This window comes from Colias eurytheme, chromosome 24, assembly GCF_061535395.1.
Source record: "Colias eurytheme isolate Ceu_HAF_F1 chromosome 24, ilColEury1 Martin Lab GWU primary, whole genome shotgun sequence".
Lineage (NCBI taxonomy): Eukaryota > Metazoa > Arthropoda > Insecta > Lepidoptera > Pieridae > Colias > Colias eurytheme.
Genome location: NC_143003.1, coordinates 707,604 through 725,202, shown reverse-complemented (window position 1 = coordinate 725,202; position 17,599 = coordinate 707,604). Strand labels below are relative to the sequence as shown.

At 32.5% G+C, this 17,599-nt stretch overlaps 1 protein-coding gene and 1 long non-coding RNA gene across 8 annotated transcripts in view; both read left to right on the top strand.

The window, feature by feature from the left end:
• The window catches only part of NfI (Nuclear factor I), a 56,841-nt gene that overhangs the window by 20,319 nt on the left and 18,923 nt on the right, over positions 1-17,599 (top strand). The gene's annotated exons all lie outside the window — the stretch shown is intronic.
• LOC149897844 (uncharacterized) lies at positions 11,865-13,198 on the top strand. Its single transcript, XR_016458134.1, has 3 exons — positions 11,865-12,212; positions 12,321-12,400; positions 12,475-13,198. It is a non-coding gene; the product is annotated as an uncharacterized LOC149897844 (long non-coding RNA).

The window sequence follows — 17,599 nt, the reverse complement described above, 5'->3', positions numbered from 1 at the left end:
TAAACTCAAGCTTTTTAAGAAATAGTTCTTTCAGGATATTTTTGAATCGTCAAAATACGTATGAAATAATAAATTTTTGCACGTTAGGAGAAATGGATTAAAGCGTGTTCTAATCATGGTTTTGGATCTTAAAAATATTATAATATTCCGTCATGATTAAGGGTATCAAAGATTATTTATAAGTGAATTATTTAACCTTGGTAATCAAATAGTTTGAAACGAATGTAAGAAGTCGTTTATTTATACACAAATAATATAAATTCAAATTATAATTTACTCGCTTATAACACAAGAAAATATTCAATGTTCATACACAATACATAATATTTTATATAATTAATTTAGAAGCTATATATGCTTTGATTTTTCGTTGTTACGAAAATTCAACATTTAACATTTTGTCAATAGATCGTTTTAAAAATTGGGACAAGAAGAAGAATTTAGAGTTATAATTTTTATTTATAAAGCATTTGAAAGCTATAAAACTAAAAATATAAAAAAATAGAGTTTTATAATAGTTTTATGAAAAATCTAGATATTATAGTCCTTTCCACCTAAGATGATTTCTGTGACACATCGATTTTTGACACGTGTAGAGATGTCTTTACTGAAATCATATCATTTTTTTCCGATAATCGATAATATTTTATATAGAAATGAAATCGATTTGAATAAAGTACCAAAATTAGTTTTTTCGGCATTTCGCCAACAATTAACTAAGGAAACTTAGCAAACAACAGCAACAAAAAGTCAACATTAACAATTAGTAACAATAACAGAATACCACGTAAAGTATCAATATAAAAATGCAACTTGTATACAAGGCTGACGCACTCGTACAGACGATTGACTCGATTGACAAACGATCACAAGATAGGCGCCGATTATATGATTTTCCAACTCTATGATTTTTCAACGATCCATTTCATGTACACGAATTGCGTAGGTATTATATTTTGGTGTTATTTTATTTTATTTTTCAGTATATTAAACTAGACAATACTGTTTTTGATTTATAAGCTTAAGATGTTTCATTTTTATATTTTTGGTAAGAATGCCGCCATAAAATATGATAAAATTATTTTGGCGTTTTAAACATAAAATACGTAATTCGGAACACGATGAAGTGTCATAGGAATCATCCTAGTTGAAAAGGACTATAAAAAGTTCGTATCGTAATCGAAAAATACTTTCTGAAATGGATTGAAAATGGTAAATAAGTATCATAATTACGATAATGACAGTTTTTAAATCGAAATTTGCCTTAAAAAGTTTTAAACTTTCTTCAATAGAATATTCATGTCTATAACCTTGCTAGTAAAATTAGCGCAAGCTCAAATGACAATGGAGAAAAAGTAAATGATTTATAGTTGCAGTGGAAACTTCTAAATTAGGTTACATTTAATTTGGCGCCCTCTCAATTTGCTGTTTACAAGGTCAGGAATACATTTGTCTATTTTTTACGGTACATATTATTATATTAATGTCATGATTCGATGGGATTAGTTGCAAATGGAGAAAATTCGTGGTGTTGATAATTTTTTTTATATTATATTTAACTTATAAGGAATAAGGTCGAAACTCGAAAGGCTGTAATGTTGTAACTTACAAGAATGATAGGTTCGGTGTGGTTGTTCTTTTTGTAAAAATATAAACTTTTTATGTACGTATCTAATTATGTTTCCGGATAAAAAATATTTACAGCATTAAAAAAATATCTTATTTGTATTAATTCGATAAAATAATGAAAAGCATAGATTTAATATCACAAACTCTCACTCAAATTTATCACAGTTTTAACTTATTTCTTCCTACAAAAACTACTTTTTCCAGATAAAAAAAAAACGAAAAATTCATAGTTTTCTACACTCTAGGAACTCTATTGATAGATTGCATCACACATTGGACAATATTCGTAGCACGTGCCCATGTCTTTGACTTTTCCAAGCAGGATCTTGGTGCTACGCCTTTTATTGACATATTTTCTTCTAGAATTTTCTGAGAGAATATATAGAACAGTATTGAATTTAAAAGGTGTTTGTGAATAAACACATTTTGTTAGTCAACTGATGTTTATTTGTAAAGAATTTATGGTTTAGGTAAATTAATAATTTTATAGAATAGTCTAGATTTAAAATATTTTGGTATAAGAATATGTACTACTTTTCGATAGTAAATTGATCTTTAGTCACATTGATATTAATTAACTTTTAACATGAATATATTTTAGCGATTTCAAATTCTCAGCAAGCCTCTAAAAAAGACATTAAGTATACAAAAGCATCGTACATCCCCATACAGAAATATGTCTCTTTCTTCAAAAATTAATGATTTTGAAACGTTTTTCTAATCAAAATAATCTATGATCCCTAGTCGTCCTTCAGTCAGCTCAGTCTGTGATGAAAAACACTACAAATGTGACCTTAAAATTTTATGCGTAAAAAAAAAAAAATGTTGTTATAAGTTAAAATGCACAGCTTTTAGGGGATATCCAGAAGTTTCATTAGATTGCCCTATAGCAAGTGAAGTCGCAAATAATATTGAACGTTGCATTAGTATGGGCTGAATGCTCTCCGATACCTCTATAGAGGAAGGTCGGCTTGAGTGCATGGAGTCGCCAGTGTGAGCGGATAGCGATTTTATAGGATGTAGCGTTTTTTGGTATATAATGTTTCAGTGTGAAAATACTGTATGACCTGTGTGTATGACGTATGTATGGTTGGTTAGAGAATAATTAGTTTTTGGTTTTCGATTCAATTATATTAGTAATTTCATTAATTTATTTTATGTTTTATATTAAGTTATTGCGACACATTACCTTTTTAGTTAGATTAATTCTCTTCAGATCTGAAAATTTCATTATTACCCCAATTTTTATTTTCGTATTACATTCCACATTTGTCGAATATAAGTTTTTTCATGGGAGAGACTTACCTTCAAAAATTCGAAAAACTCGAATCAGTAAGTACCTATAATAACATAAGCCCCGGAACCACAGACACAATAAGAATTAATCTATTGTGTCTGGGACCGATCGGGCCGCTTGGGGCTCAATGGGCATAAACGTTGTTATTTATGAGTTTTGCCCTTTTCCACTAATATGAATAACTTGCAAGTAAAAACATACTGATTAAACTAACCAAAGAAAGTTGGTATGTTTTGTACTGTAAGTCAAAAATAATTTGGAAAATCCAAAAGTGTACGCCTCATAATTTTTTTTTAATAAATATTTATTAATTATTATTTTTGTTTATTTAATAACAATTAAACCACATCGAATCAGACCCTGAAAAATGAAAGGGTTCTATTCCTGAGCATACTCAAGCGTAAGAGAAAAAAAAAGACTCGATTAGTAGAGTATTTCGGTCGCTATCGTGTTAACAAGAAAAAGGATCCGCACATACAGACACACGGACGTCCAAGACAGAACTTTTTTAAAGTGTTTTTTAACTAGTTTAAATAACAAAAATGACATCAAAAATATCATGAACGTTAAAAATAGTGTTTCTTCTTAATATGTGTGTGTATGTATTATCTTACAAGTGCAATGTATGATACATAAAGACATTTTAAGTTTGAAAAATCAGATGTTTTGCGCGAAGTGACAGTAGTACCCACCTCAACGCTTCGCTTATGAGGCGTGCAAAATAAATAAATAATAAAGATCCACCCCGCTAACACTACCACCGCACGCCCAGTTCTTGAAACTATTTTCTATTTCAGCAAACAGTTCAGCTGTTACACCGCTTCAGTCGTGAATACGATATAAATACGTCAAACTACACAGCGGAATCACTATCAAATAGTTGCCGTTCTATTTGATTCAATCTACAGTCAATATTTTTAAATATTTACACAGTATAATTGGTAAAGATCGGTTACTCGGTTGGCCGTTTGTATGAGAGATAGTTTGTAGATTTATCATGCGAAAAGTATTGTTTTCCTCTTTAATATTTATTTAATACTAGCTTTCCGCCTGCGGCTTCGCCCGCGTTTTCAAAAAAAAACCCGCATAGTTCCCGTTCCCGTTCCGGGATAAAACCTAGCCTATGTCACTCAGAAATGATGTAGCTTTCCAACAGTGAAAGAATTTTTCAAATCTGCCAAGTAGTTTCGGAGCCTATTCAATTCATACAAACAAACAAACAAACAAAAAATCAAACCTTTCCTCTTTATAATATTTGTATAGATTTTGAAGGAATTTGGAATAGGTAAAGAGATTCAACTGGCGTCAACGAGCGAATGACCGGGCTCAATGGCGTGCCATGACTGAGGTCTATGTCCAGCAGTTGACAAACATGGGCATGGTAATGATGATGATGAAAGATATTCAGAAATTAAACACTTTTAACGGATTTTAATCGCGATTTATTCGTTATATTATTAACCTGACGGTTCGAACACTTTACAGCAGTGGCCAGAGAGACTTTAATGTCTAAAATCTAAATGCGTAAAATCAAAAACTTGAAAATATAGACTGACCGGTTGGCTTGGTCTACTCAAGCCAGAGGTCGTGGGTTTGATTCCCACCCGGGCAAATATTTGTGTGATGAACATAGATGTTTGCTCTGTTTCTGGGTGTCAATTATATAAGTACATATTTATTTAAAATTATATATGTATGTTTATCAGCCATCTGGTTTCCATAACACAAGCAAAGCTTAGTAGGTATGGGATCAGATCGTGCCGTGTGTGAAAATTGTCCTGAAATATTTATTTATTCATAGGTAAAAAGATGTCTAAAAAGTTTAATCCATTCTTTATGACATTGTTTCCTAGTAAACTGAGAACCTTACCCTTATCTACAGCTTACGTCAATCTCATACATTCGTAGTCTATTCTATTGAACGCTACGCTAACAGAAAGCCACTTGACTAGGGGGGCTGGATTCACATTTCAACTGTATTATTCGAGTAAATACGGGGCTCGGAGTTAACTTTTCTATAAACGTTATGGGGAATAACACTTCAATAGCCACGTGGCTCATAAAATATCGTAATTACCTATAATCCTTCATATCATAATATAATCTGAAGATTTATTGGTTGCGTCAAAGTCTAGTATACCTAAGTATCTATTTGTGTTTTATATACGTAAAATATATATCATGAAATGTGACGTCATGAATTCTTCCTAAAAATCAACCTCTTGAACATGGCAATTTCATACCTACTTTAGATTTAACAATTTTCATTTAAGAAAAAGTAAGTGATCATCTATACTAATATTATAAAGAGGAAAAGTTTGTAATTATGTAATTATGTATGTATGTATTGTTTTCACGCATAAACCTCTTAACCGATTTTGATGAATTTGACAATCTTTAGACCCTGAGAAAGAACATAGGCTACCTTTTATTGCGAAATATGTACCACGGGGAAGCCGGGGCGGACCGCTTGTTTAAAATAAAAGTGTAATATCATATGTATCATACAATCAACTAGGTATGTAAAAAAATTCAATACGGAATCCAATGACTCAACAACTTTATAGTCTTGAAAAGAATACTGACTTACTGCGGTTATAGGGTGGTCATTTAACTTCTAACTTTGTAGGACATCAGTCCCTTTATATTGTTCCTTCACCAATTTGAATAATAGTAAAGACTATTAAATTCATCGATTACGCTTGCAATTTTGTCACAGTATTACAATATAGGAAATATATTGTAACACCGTGGTTTTATAGATATAATGATAATAATATTGGGAAATGAATTAAAGACAGTTGCGTTTTTCGTTGTAATAAAAAACAACATTTAAAGCCTTTAATTCATAAAAAAAAAGTTGACAACCATAGAAATCCGAAAATACAGAGAATACAGAGCCTCAATGTCACTTTTAAATGTCAAACACACAACAGATAATAAATAGCACAGAAAAAACAAATGTATTCTTTACATCTCCCCCCTTTGGAGAGAACAATCAAAATGATTGTTCGATTAGGAGCTAGCCATTACTGGAGATAATTTTGTAATATGGTAGAAGTTTGACTCCGTCTTCTTATGTCCAACATCAACTTCATAGATTGAATTTGAAATTTTTCTTAGGATTTTATATGGTCCAATCCTTAATTCATCCATTTTCTTCCTATTCAGCCGGTTTCCGTTTTCTACATATACACTATCACCCACTTCAAATTTATATTCTTCTCTATGCAGATCATATATTTTTTTATTATAGTTGTGAGATTTTATTGAATTTTCAAATGCTATTTTCCTGTCTCTTTTGAGATCTTCTACTGTGCCTCTTGATTTCAATTCTGGTGGTAAAATATCCATTTTCTCTCCTTCCAAAAGATATTTTGGTGTGAACTTAGTAACTGTATGCTCTGTTTCATTATATTTTTCTACACATTTTTGTGCAATAGTCGTCCATGCAGTCTTCTTGTCCCCTTCGTTTATTTTACACCTTATCCTATTTATTAAAGTTTGGTTTAACCTTTCATTAAGTCCATTTGAAAATGGTGCGTCCACAGCAGTGAATACCATTGTTATGTTTTTCTTTTTCAGGAAGTCTTTAAATTCTTTGGAATTTATGCCAGGATATTGGTCTGTTAATACCATACCAATTTGATTGCTTTGTGTCACATTTTTTATCAACTTGATGAAATCATTGGAGTTTTGATTTCTTGATGTCAAAATATAAGCATATCGTGTAAAATGATCAACCAGGAGATGTAGGTATTTTTTTGTGGACCTTGATCCTCCGAAACCTCCAATGGTATCGATTGACATAATTTCAAATGGGTGTGTTGCTGGGCCTAAGTGGGACATTAACCCAAATTTTGTCTTCCTTCTTGATTTGTTTTTTATACAAATGTCACATTGTTCACAAATTTTCTTAATGTTTGCGATGATATTCTTTGCTGTATAGAAAGGGGTTATTTTATTTATCATTTGGGTTATCCCAATGTGGCAGTAAGTATTGTGGACATCTCTAATTAGTGTTTTGCTAAATGCTTCTGATAGTATAATTTTTTTCCTGTTTTTATTATTTTTGTAATAAATGTTATTCTCTAGTATAAATTTTGATTTTTCATCCTGTAGATTTAGATTTGTGTCTTGGTCCTGTTTTATATCTTTTATGTTTATTAAGTTTACAACTTTTAAGAAATCTTCTGTATTGTCATTAGTTTCTAAGACTGGATTTCTGCTTAAACAGTCAGCTTCTTGATTTGATAGTCCCGGGTTATATTTTATCTTAAAATTGTATTGGGATAAATAATATGTCAAATCACCCAGCTCCTCATCAGTCCTAGACTTGATGTTCATATTTTCTAATGGTTTATGATTTGAATATACTACAAATTCTTTATTCATAAGCCAGTGCTGCCAGTATTTTACAGCTTCCTTTATTGCTAAGCATTCCAAAAATATTGCCTTCTTTTTCTTTTGCGTCTCTGTCAATTTTTTTGAAAAGTAAGCTACAGGTTTATTTATTCCGTTTTCATCTTCCTGTTTTAACACAGCTCCCACTCCTTTAATACTAGCATCAGTGTAAATTTTTATTGGTTGTTCTGGGTCAAATATTTTTAGAATTGGTTTTGAGCATAGTAATTCCTTTATTTTATCAAATGATTCCTGGCAATCTTTGGTCCATAGAAATTTTACATCTTTCCGTAGTAAGTTGTGTAAAGGATCCAGAATAATTGCATTATGTGGCACAAATTTATGATAAAAGTTTACTTTTCCAAGGAACTGGCGTATATTTTTTCTTGTTTCTGGAATGGGGAAGTTTCTGACAGCTGTTAAATAATCTTTGAGAGGTCTTACTGAATTCTTTTCTATTATGTGTCCCAAATATTTGGCATGATTGTTTGCAAAAGTGCATTTCGAGAATTTCAGTCTAAATCCTTCCGTTTGTATTGCCTCCAGCAGTTTTGATATATTATGTGTTATGTGGTCCCTGAAATTTTTTGAAAAAATTAAAATATCATCGATAAAATTTACTGCAAAATCTGATAGTTTGTATTTTCTTATTATGTTTGTCAATATTCTTTGGAAAATCGCCGGAGCTGTCTTTAAACCAAATGGGAGACATGTCCACTGGAAATGGCCTTCTTGCGTGACAAATGCCGTCTTATATCTGTCTTGAACCTTCAAAGGAATGGACCAAAATGCTGAATTTATATCAAAAGTAGAATAAAACTCACAGTTTACAGTCTTCACCATCAAGTCTTCAATTAAAGGAAAAGGCTGTGATTGAGGGATAACAATTTTATTCAATTCCCGGAAATCTATACACAGTCTCGATCTTTTCCCATCTTCTTTCTTATATGCCAGGGTCACCGGAGCAGCAAAAGGGCTATAGGATTCCTCAATTAAATTGTTTTTCAATAGTTTTGATATTTGATTTTCAATTTCTTTTCTATCTTCCATTGAGCATCTGTATGGGCGCTTGTAGCAATATTTATCTACTGTCAAGTCAATCTGAGCTTCATAATCTCGTACTGTACCAATGTCGTATTTGTCCTTGGCAAAGACTGATTTGTATTTCTCTATAAGTTTATCAATTTCAGTTTGTTTACATAAGTCGAGGTGGTTTACTGAAATTTCAAATTCACTGAAGTTTATATGTTCATTGAAATTAATTTCGCATTTGTTTTTATGGTTCATGTTTTTTTTAGGTACCTCAGAGCATAGAGAAACATCTTGTTGGTTTTTGTCATCTAGTACATCAGGAATTTCGTCATTCATTGAATTGAAAATATCCATTAGGGAGCCTTCATTTTTGTAATCCTCTTTATTTTGAACATTATTCTCGTTTTTTTTTTCAAAATTACGTTGTATGATATTCAATTTTTCATCTTGGAGTAATCTAAATTTTTTTATACAATCCAAACCAATGAGAAAATCATAGTGAAAATTTTCATTATCTATAACAAAAACATTCATTTTACTTTCAATATTATATATTTTTATTTTTAGTGTTACCATACCTTTTGTTTTCTTCTCACCATTAATAGTTTTCAAGTTTGCAGTTTGCTTATAAAGTGTGTCTTCTTCTTTTTCATGTATTTTCAATAATTTTGCATTAATTAAAGATACATTTGAACCAGAATCATAAATTGCGGTAACTTTTAAAGTATCATTTAATAACAACTTTACTTTTATTAATGGTGGTATTTCTAGTTTTTTGGATTCTCCTTATTAAGTTCAATTTCTAATTCCGAGTTATTTACACTTTTCACTATTGCCTTTTGGTTTTTAACATTGAACCAGCAGGTTTCCTCGGGGTGAAAACGTTTCACTTTTTTCTCAGTAGCACAAATTTGGCAGGGTTTCTTTTCTTCATATTTTTTTGTTTTTATGTCAGAGTATGTGTGGTATTTTTTTTCATATTTGTTCCTCCCAACAAGATGTTCTAATTTCCCTATCTCGTTGTAGAGGTCTTCGGTTTCTTGTAATGTCTCTCGGTCAATTTTATCACTCAGATAATTAGGCAGGCCTGCAGCTATAAGGTCTATAAGAGTACCAGTATCAATCGTCTTCCTCACCTCTAATAACAATTTCTCTTTTTTTAATGCGTACTCAAGCAATGAACCTGTTTGGTATTTAAATCCAAGAGCATATCTTATTGGCGACCAACCTTTGTTTCCAAATGTTTCACAAAAGTTTTTTTCCCATTTAATCCACTCTGATTCTATTGTTAATTTTATTAACATACAACTGTACCAATTCACACTAGGATATTCTAAAAACTGTTTTAAAATTTCAATTTTTTTTCTGTCTTCATTAATATGAAAGCGTTCGCATTCTTTGTTGAAATCCTTAATCCATTGGTAAGCATTTGTATTTCTACCAGTGAATTTTTCAATCACAAAATCCTTTGCAATTTTCCCCAAGTTTTGAGTTTCAGATATTTTTTGCTTTTCTTCAAGTAATTTCTCTAATAGTTTCTCTAATGTTTCATTTGAGCTTCTAGTGAAAGATTCTTGATCATTTATGTTTTCCTTAATCTCTTCAAGATAAAAATCATTAAACTGTATATTTTGTTCTTCATCTAAATAAGTCTTTGATATTTCCTCAGTTAAAGTTATCCATACTTTCCTTGTCTGATGTCTTTTATTCAATGTTTTTCTTATCTTGGCATAGTTTGATGTATTTGTTATAAGTTTATGTAAACTTGCATTTTGATAGTCGGCCGGTATGGCAAAAGTTTTACCATCAGGTGTTCCTATTGAGGTTATGCAAATCACGTTCGATTTTCCATCTGGTGCTGTTTTCACACAAAAATCAAATCTTAACTTCTCCATACTTCGTGAAATATTTGCAGAAAATGTTGTTTTATAATGATAATAATATTGGGAAATGAATTAAAGACAGTTGCGTTTTTCGTTGTAATAAAAAACAACATTTAAAGCCTTTAATTCATAAAAAAAAAGTTGACAACCATAGAAATCCGAAAATACAGAGAATACAGAGCCTCAATGTCACTTTTAAATGTCAAACACACAACAGATAATAAATAGCACAGAAAAAACAAATGTATTCTTTACATAGATTTTCGCTACAAAAGTAATCTATACTAATATTATAAAGCTGAAGAGTTTGTTTGTTTGAACGCGCTAATATCAGTAACTACGGGTCCGATTTTAAAAATTCTTTCGGTGTTAGATAGCCCATTTATCGAGGAAGGCTAAAGGTTATTTATCATCACGCTAAGACCAACAGGAGCGGGTAAAACAGCGAGGAACAGCTAGTTTGTAATATACCGTTAAGTTGTTAGGCGTACTGAAAACCATACCCAAATAACAAGGCTAAATTTTACGATGAACAGAAAACAGTTTTCTTTGATGGTCGGTTAACGGTTTGACGAAATCATATATGTACTCGACACGCCTGTTACGATGTGAATGTTTGCTGTAAGGTGCAACTGTTTTTGGTGATTAGTTTATGGTTGGGTCGATCTGGATTCGAGATTTGGGATAGAAATTAATTTTATGTCTTGTTTAAGGAAAATATTTTTAAATGATGGTTAGCTTAAATATTAATACCTAAGTTAATACTTTTAAGTTATATTTTGCTTTAGTAGTAGGAGAGCATAGCAGATTAAATCATGTAATCGAGTTATTTACTATATTATGTTAAATAATTAAATTTGGATACGTTTTGTGAAATATTCATTAACGATTTTGAACATTATCTTATTTGTCCAAAATGCGACAGAGGAATAGGTACTGACTAAAGATTGGCGCAGCCTTTTCCAAATATCATCAGGTTTTTGCTTTTGGTTTCCAATCGCAATTTTGCAATAAAAGTTGTTTGAAGAGCTTACTGTCTGAAAGCAATGGATGAAACGATTGCGTTTACTCGATAGATATGTGATACCCATTGACGTTTTTGTGAAAAAGGCAGTATACAGGGTGTCCCACTTTCGGTATACTAAGCGCAAAGGGCAGTAGTTTTGCATACGCTGAGTACGTAAAAAATAATTATAAAATTCCAGACGCATTTTTTTTTAAATAGAGGAATTCTTAAAATTCCATGTGAACACCCCCAACAAGCAAACTGCCCAACTTTGCCACCCGCATGTAAGCTATCGTTTAAGATTATGTTTTCATAGACAAAATACTCACATTAGCGAAGCGGTATATGCCGGCTGCGTGAAGCTAGATACGAATACATGGATTTTAAGGTGATGAATTAATTTTTCTAACATTTACGGCCCTTTTCAAACCTTCGTAATTTTTATATTATTAAAGTTGTCGTGATGAAAATTCTTGACAAGAAAGTTCAAAAGTAACACAATACGTCTACCGTTTTAGAAACATGATTCCATGATATTTTCTCGACAGAAAAAAAATACAAAGTTATCATTGTTATTTTTTTTTAATCTCTGGCATCTTCAAAATAACAAACGTAAAGTTACGACTTTTTGGATATTAACTATAAAATATACAACCTATACGTCTACCGTGTTAGAATTTTGAAATATGCGATGGTTTTGAAATAAACAAGAAATACTTGAAATTAGCGCGCGACCAGCCAATATAGCGAGAGCCGCCCTGTACCTTCCTACCCCGATCGCTGCACGAGTCATTCCCGCTACGGCCGTCACACAGGGAACTTGTGTCGCTCGCGCAATCGTAAAAAAGGGTGACAACACGATAAGACAAAATGTGACAAATGGGGACAATAAAGAAAATAAGAAGAAGAAACATAAAGGTTGGAGGAAAAAGAATGCTTACAATTGGAACAAATTAATGAAGTAAGTTGGTTTTATTTTAAATTTGATGATAATTGTATTATAGACGATGTTTGATATGTACCCCTGTTTTAAGTACATAACGAATGTGTAAGATTTTTTCATTTATAGCATAAATAATCTGTTCAGAAATCCGGAATCCAGAAGGAAAATAAACCCACTGATTGTTCACAATGTGAATCCACTCCTTCGTAAGTACCTTTATTCAGTCAAAAATGTATGTTATCAAAGCTCTACTGGTTTTATCGCATGATTCCATTTTTAGCAAAAAGCAACAAAGTGCAAAGAAATAAAAAATCATGGTGAACTTAGTGGAAGTATGGCGGACATAATATGGAACAGGAGCTCATCGGAGTAGTATTATATTTAAAAAAAATACGAAATAATTTCAAGAATTACATTTCTTAGAAGGTGGTAGATAAGTATGTTGTATAAAGAATTTGATGTTGATATTTATTTCATTTATACTTACTACACCTGTGCGGGAAATTGCTTAGTAATAAAACAGGTTTATATTCATATTTACATAGTAATGTGAGTTTTCATTCCGAAAAATTTTGTGTAAGTATATTAAATTGAGTTCCTGGGTGATCTGGAAACACAATTGGGCCCGGAAGATGGCGCTGCAGTCGATCCTCCTAATGACATGAACCGATTTGGATGAATATTTGTGTGCACATTTCATTTTTGTGGGATGATTGGTTGATTCGCTTTCACATTAGCTAATATTATGTATTTTTGTTGTTAGAAAGTAAACTTAATTTAATGTTTATAATACATTATTATTGGTATAAATAAGCCAGTGTTCGTCTCACATTGCTGTACCTGCCTACCTACCCTACCAGGGCCTAACTTTGTTCTGGCTATTTTATTTTGATTATTTGTAATGAATAATTACAATTATAATAGAGTGCAAAAAATAAATACATGCGTCAATATATTTTGTGTTTTTTTTAAACAATTTTTTTATTTAAAAAAATATCATTCCGACCGCGGCTTTGCCCTCGTGGAATTAGATTATATCGTGAATCCTGTCTTATCCCACAGAAGTGTTCAGTTCGGATAAAAAGTATCCTATGTGTAAATCCAGGCAATTAGCTATATTTTATCAAAATTGGTAATGTAGTGTTGACGTGAATAAGTAACAACTAACAAAAAAATATACAAATTAACATCCAAAGTTTCGCATCAGTTTTACTGTATTAGTGATATCTTCCACTCTTGACTTTGACTGAGAAGAGTTAGGGTTTATAACTTCTTTCAGAAATATTACCTTTCATTTCTGGGCATGACGTAATATCTACGTCAGCATCATATTCTATCTAAATCCATTCAGTAGTCCGCGTTATTGAGTACCATTTCATTTTTTCAGAGTAACAATATTTTTTGTTATTTTAAAGATTATTTATAACCTGTATTATTTTGTAATAAAGTAAACATTACGAAATAATAATAATTATCAATAATGTCTAAGTAGTTGTTAAAAAGAATATTATTTGTTTATAAGCAAGAAAATAAAACCAATAAATCAACAATTAAATATATGTATAAGAATATTATAACTGTATGACGACTCCATACATGTTTGTCCCGAGTCGGCCAGCGGCAGCGCGGCGAGTTTGCAAGAATGACTTCGCGCATACCCGCGTTCGCGATAGCGAGCTATTAGACTCCGCCCGCCAAGCAGTAGATTTTTTATCGTCTTAAGGAAAAATTTAGCAAAAAATTTTTCGCGTAATTTTGTTATTTAAGTATTTTTTATGTGATCAGTGTATGCAAAACTACAAGTCCCTTCGCGCTTAGTATACCGAAAGTGGGACACCCTGTATAGCTATAGAAAGTAGGCAATATTTCATTGTCACGTCAGAAGATTGCTCAGAGAAACCGAGGGTTTATCCGGAGAAATTCCTCAAAATGCATCGCAAATACTTTAAATATTCCAGGCTCGTTCAGGTTAACTACCTAAATACATATAATCAAATTCTGCATTCAGTTTACAACAATGGATATTTATTGTAGAATTACGTGCGCTGCTAAACGTATGCGTTCACTTGTTGCGCGCCAAAACGGCGCGTGACAAGATGGCCGCCGTATTTTTTTCACATAGCAACTTTCCGCGTGTGCTATGATTTTGGCCTGACTCCTGTGTGACGTAGCGACCCAGATAGGTAAGCCAACCGGTGCCACGGCCAAGTCCACATGGGTATCCCCGATGAACAAGCGCCAATATCTATAAAATAAATCGCGGAATACAGATAAAAAATAATAATGAATCGTTGACGTAGGATTTGGCGCCAAAATCTTCGGGTGAACGCTCTCCAGTTTGGCAATGCTCGTGTTTTGGAAGTATTTCTAATAGTTTGTTTGGATCGGTTTTCTTTACGAGGATACGTTTGTAAACAAAGTTTACTTTTATTCATCGTGTGTTTTAAATAGGTAAAATTTATTACAATAGATACTAAATCAAACACCTTTATTAGAACAGAATAGATCACTGAACACAACTTCTTCCAAATATTTGGCTTAAAGCAGAAAACGATTGCAATTTTCTATCACAAGTTCCTTTTGCACTCTCAACAGCACATGACGTGAATTTTTGAGGCAAAGTGTCTTGGCTAAAACTAATACATATACATATGTATTTATAAAGCGTTTTGTCAAATATGTGCTATCCTTTAATTCCATATTGATAACAGATGTCCCTGGTTTCGATAATTATAAACAGTAAACTCAAATATATCTTCTAGTTGCTCCCATGTTATTTTCTATCTGAATTTCAGAGTAACACTGTTACATAACTTCCAAATTCACTTCACATAATATTATCTAAGTTCCCAGCTACTTTACTAGCGAATAACTTTAAAACACAATCAAATAAACACGTGAAAGCGATATCATCTCAGCATCAGGGCATATTGTACGGAGATCCAACAGTTTGCCAAGTCTTTCTGTTCAGCATTTGTTGCTCATATACGCCAAATATTCGCGCCTTATCGTGAGCGTGATAGTTTTATGACGCCATTTTGTATTTTCTATTTCGCGCGCTTTTTCGTGTCTTCAACATGGCGGTTGTGCGCTTATGCTCCGGTAATGTTATTTTTAGATTAAGCTCGCGTTTTATTTTGTTACTGTTATAACGGCTTGTTTAACGAGGTGAGTTTTATTGAGATGTTTCGTAGAGAAGGATGCTTTTTTAATAAATTTTAAACGTTATTTATAGACGATGGACAATCAAATCATCTTGATCTTGTAGTCAAGACTTTTTATCCGATCCTCGAACACAATAATCATATACTATTCTGAAGAATGAATAGACGGAACAGTGCTAACTGGAAGAGGGGTTGCAAAAATTAAGTTAGGTAATCCATAGCAGCAAATAATGGCTCAAGAAAATGAAGATATGAAAAAAAAAAAACAATCGTTTATAGTTAAGTTCCAAGAAACTGATTACTATTATTAGAATATTCTATTCTATTTCTAGAAGATTTCAAGAATTAGGTAGCAATCAATAATCTAACGCAGAACAATATCAAATAGCTATCAGAAAACCATTCTGTGTTGGCCAATGCATGAAAGACGTACACGTCCAATATTAAATCGTAACATTGCATCGTAAAGAATTTCCGATAGTAAATGAATAGAAGCGTGGTTAATAGGCTTATTTATCAATGGCAAATTGGCAAGTTTTTTGTGTATTTCATGCCAGGAACACGCCACGTGCTGGCAGGGTCCTGCCAAGGTAGCTTGGCAGGCCAGTTCGGTGTCTGCGGTGTAAGCCAACGAAATGTTGTGACGGCTTCTTGTTTGTACTAGATAAATAGTGTGAATTGGATTATAAATCGTATTTTTTATATGAGACGAGTGAACGATGAATCGTTTTGCCAGCGAGTAACATGACGGAATTGTTGTCTTTTTCATTTGGTTTGTTTTGAAGAGCGAGACACGTTTGTACTAATAATTGTTTATATCTTTTGGGAAACTATTAATAATTAAGACATAAAATCTTTAAGCTTTAGCAGGTTCCTATTTATCATGAATTATCTCTTCATAGTATGCGGACAGATAACCTTAAAACTCTGGAGATTTCCTATCTGAAAGAAACACAGGTATGTGCGAATTAATTTAGAAATTCAATGTGATTTTTATACTGCATTATATAAACGCCACCTTCTGAATGTTCAATATAAAGCATTTCATCAAATAATTAATTAATAAACCGCATCTTAAGTCCACGAATTAGAACAAACAAAAAATATAAGGTATCTGATAGAAATGGTTGTGTTATTTCTCTATTTGTTTAATTTCTTATTACCCCTAAAGAATTATGTCAAGGGTAAGGGACACAACCGCCTCGCAAGATCCATGATTCATGAATGGTAAAATTAAATATTTGGCAGTGCTATCAGGGAAGCCCGCCACGTGGGCAGGTCCTGGCAATCTGTTTTGGCATTACGTGTTGCCAGCCAATTTAATGTTTTGACTAGTTCATTGTTTATGGAGAACGTAAACCGTGTTTAAAAGATTTCATTCATACAGTTGGAGCGTAGGTGAGGTAGAAGGTCAGGTGATTGAGGTTTTTTGTATCTTGTTTTGCACGGATTGCAGGATTGGATAGATTTTGTAGTGAACTTGCGTAAAGAGCGTAAGGTTTTAGGTTTTACTGAAGGAAAAGGATAGTTTGAAAGTAAAGATATATAGTAATACTAGCTTCCGCCCACGTCTTTGTACGAGCATCCCCGTTTTTCCCCGTTCCCACAAGAATTTCGGGAAATCCTTTCTTAGCGGATGCCTACGTCCTAACATCTACCTGCATGCCAAATTTCGGCCCGATACGTCCAGTGGTTTGGGCTGTGCGTTGTTAGATCACTATATCAGTCACCTTTGAGTTTTATATAATATATAGATATAGATTTAGAATTTTGTAAAATGAAGTCTAACATCAACTTAAAGCGGACAACTTCCTTTCTTTGACCTATAAATATTACTTGACGAAAATAATGTAGTTTGCTTGAAACAATTCGTTTAATACACCAACGTATTGTTCAACATTGTCCAAGCAACCACCCACGACAGTGAGTGCGTATTTTTCTTTATTCGTATCCTCACCAGACCGTGTCGAGTCAAATTTCTCTGAAACAAGCAACATTTTCTTCGAACTGGCCATGAATAAAACACGGCGAATTGACAAGCATGTCATTTATAATTTGAGTCTCGAAAAAAGTATAAAAACAAATACATTCCAATACTGTACAGCTAAAAAGGGTTGGCGATAAATCAGGATGGCACATTTGCATATTAAGTTATGATTCAAAGCACAACAATACAGCATTTGTTCGTGGCGCGCGATGAATGCGTGATCGGTGACAGTGACATGTGTCAATATTGGCGGG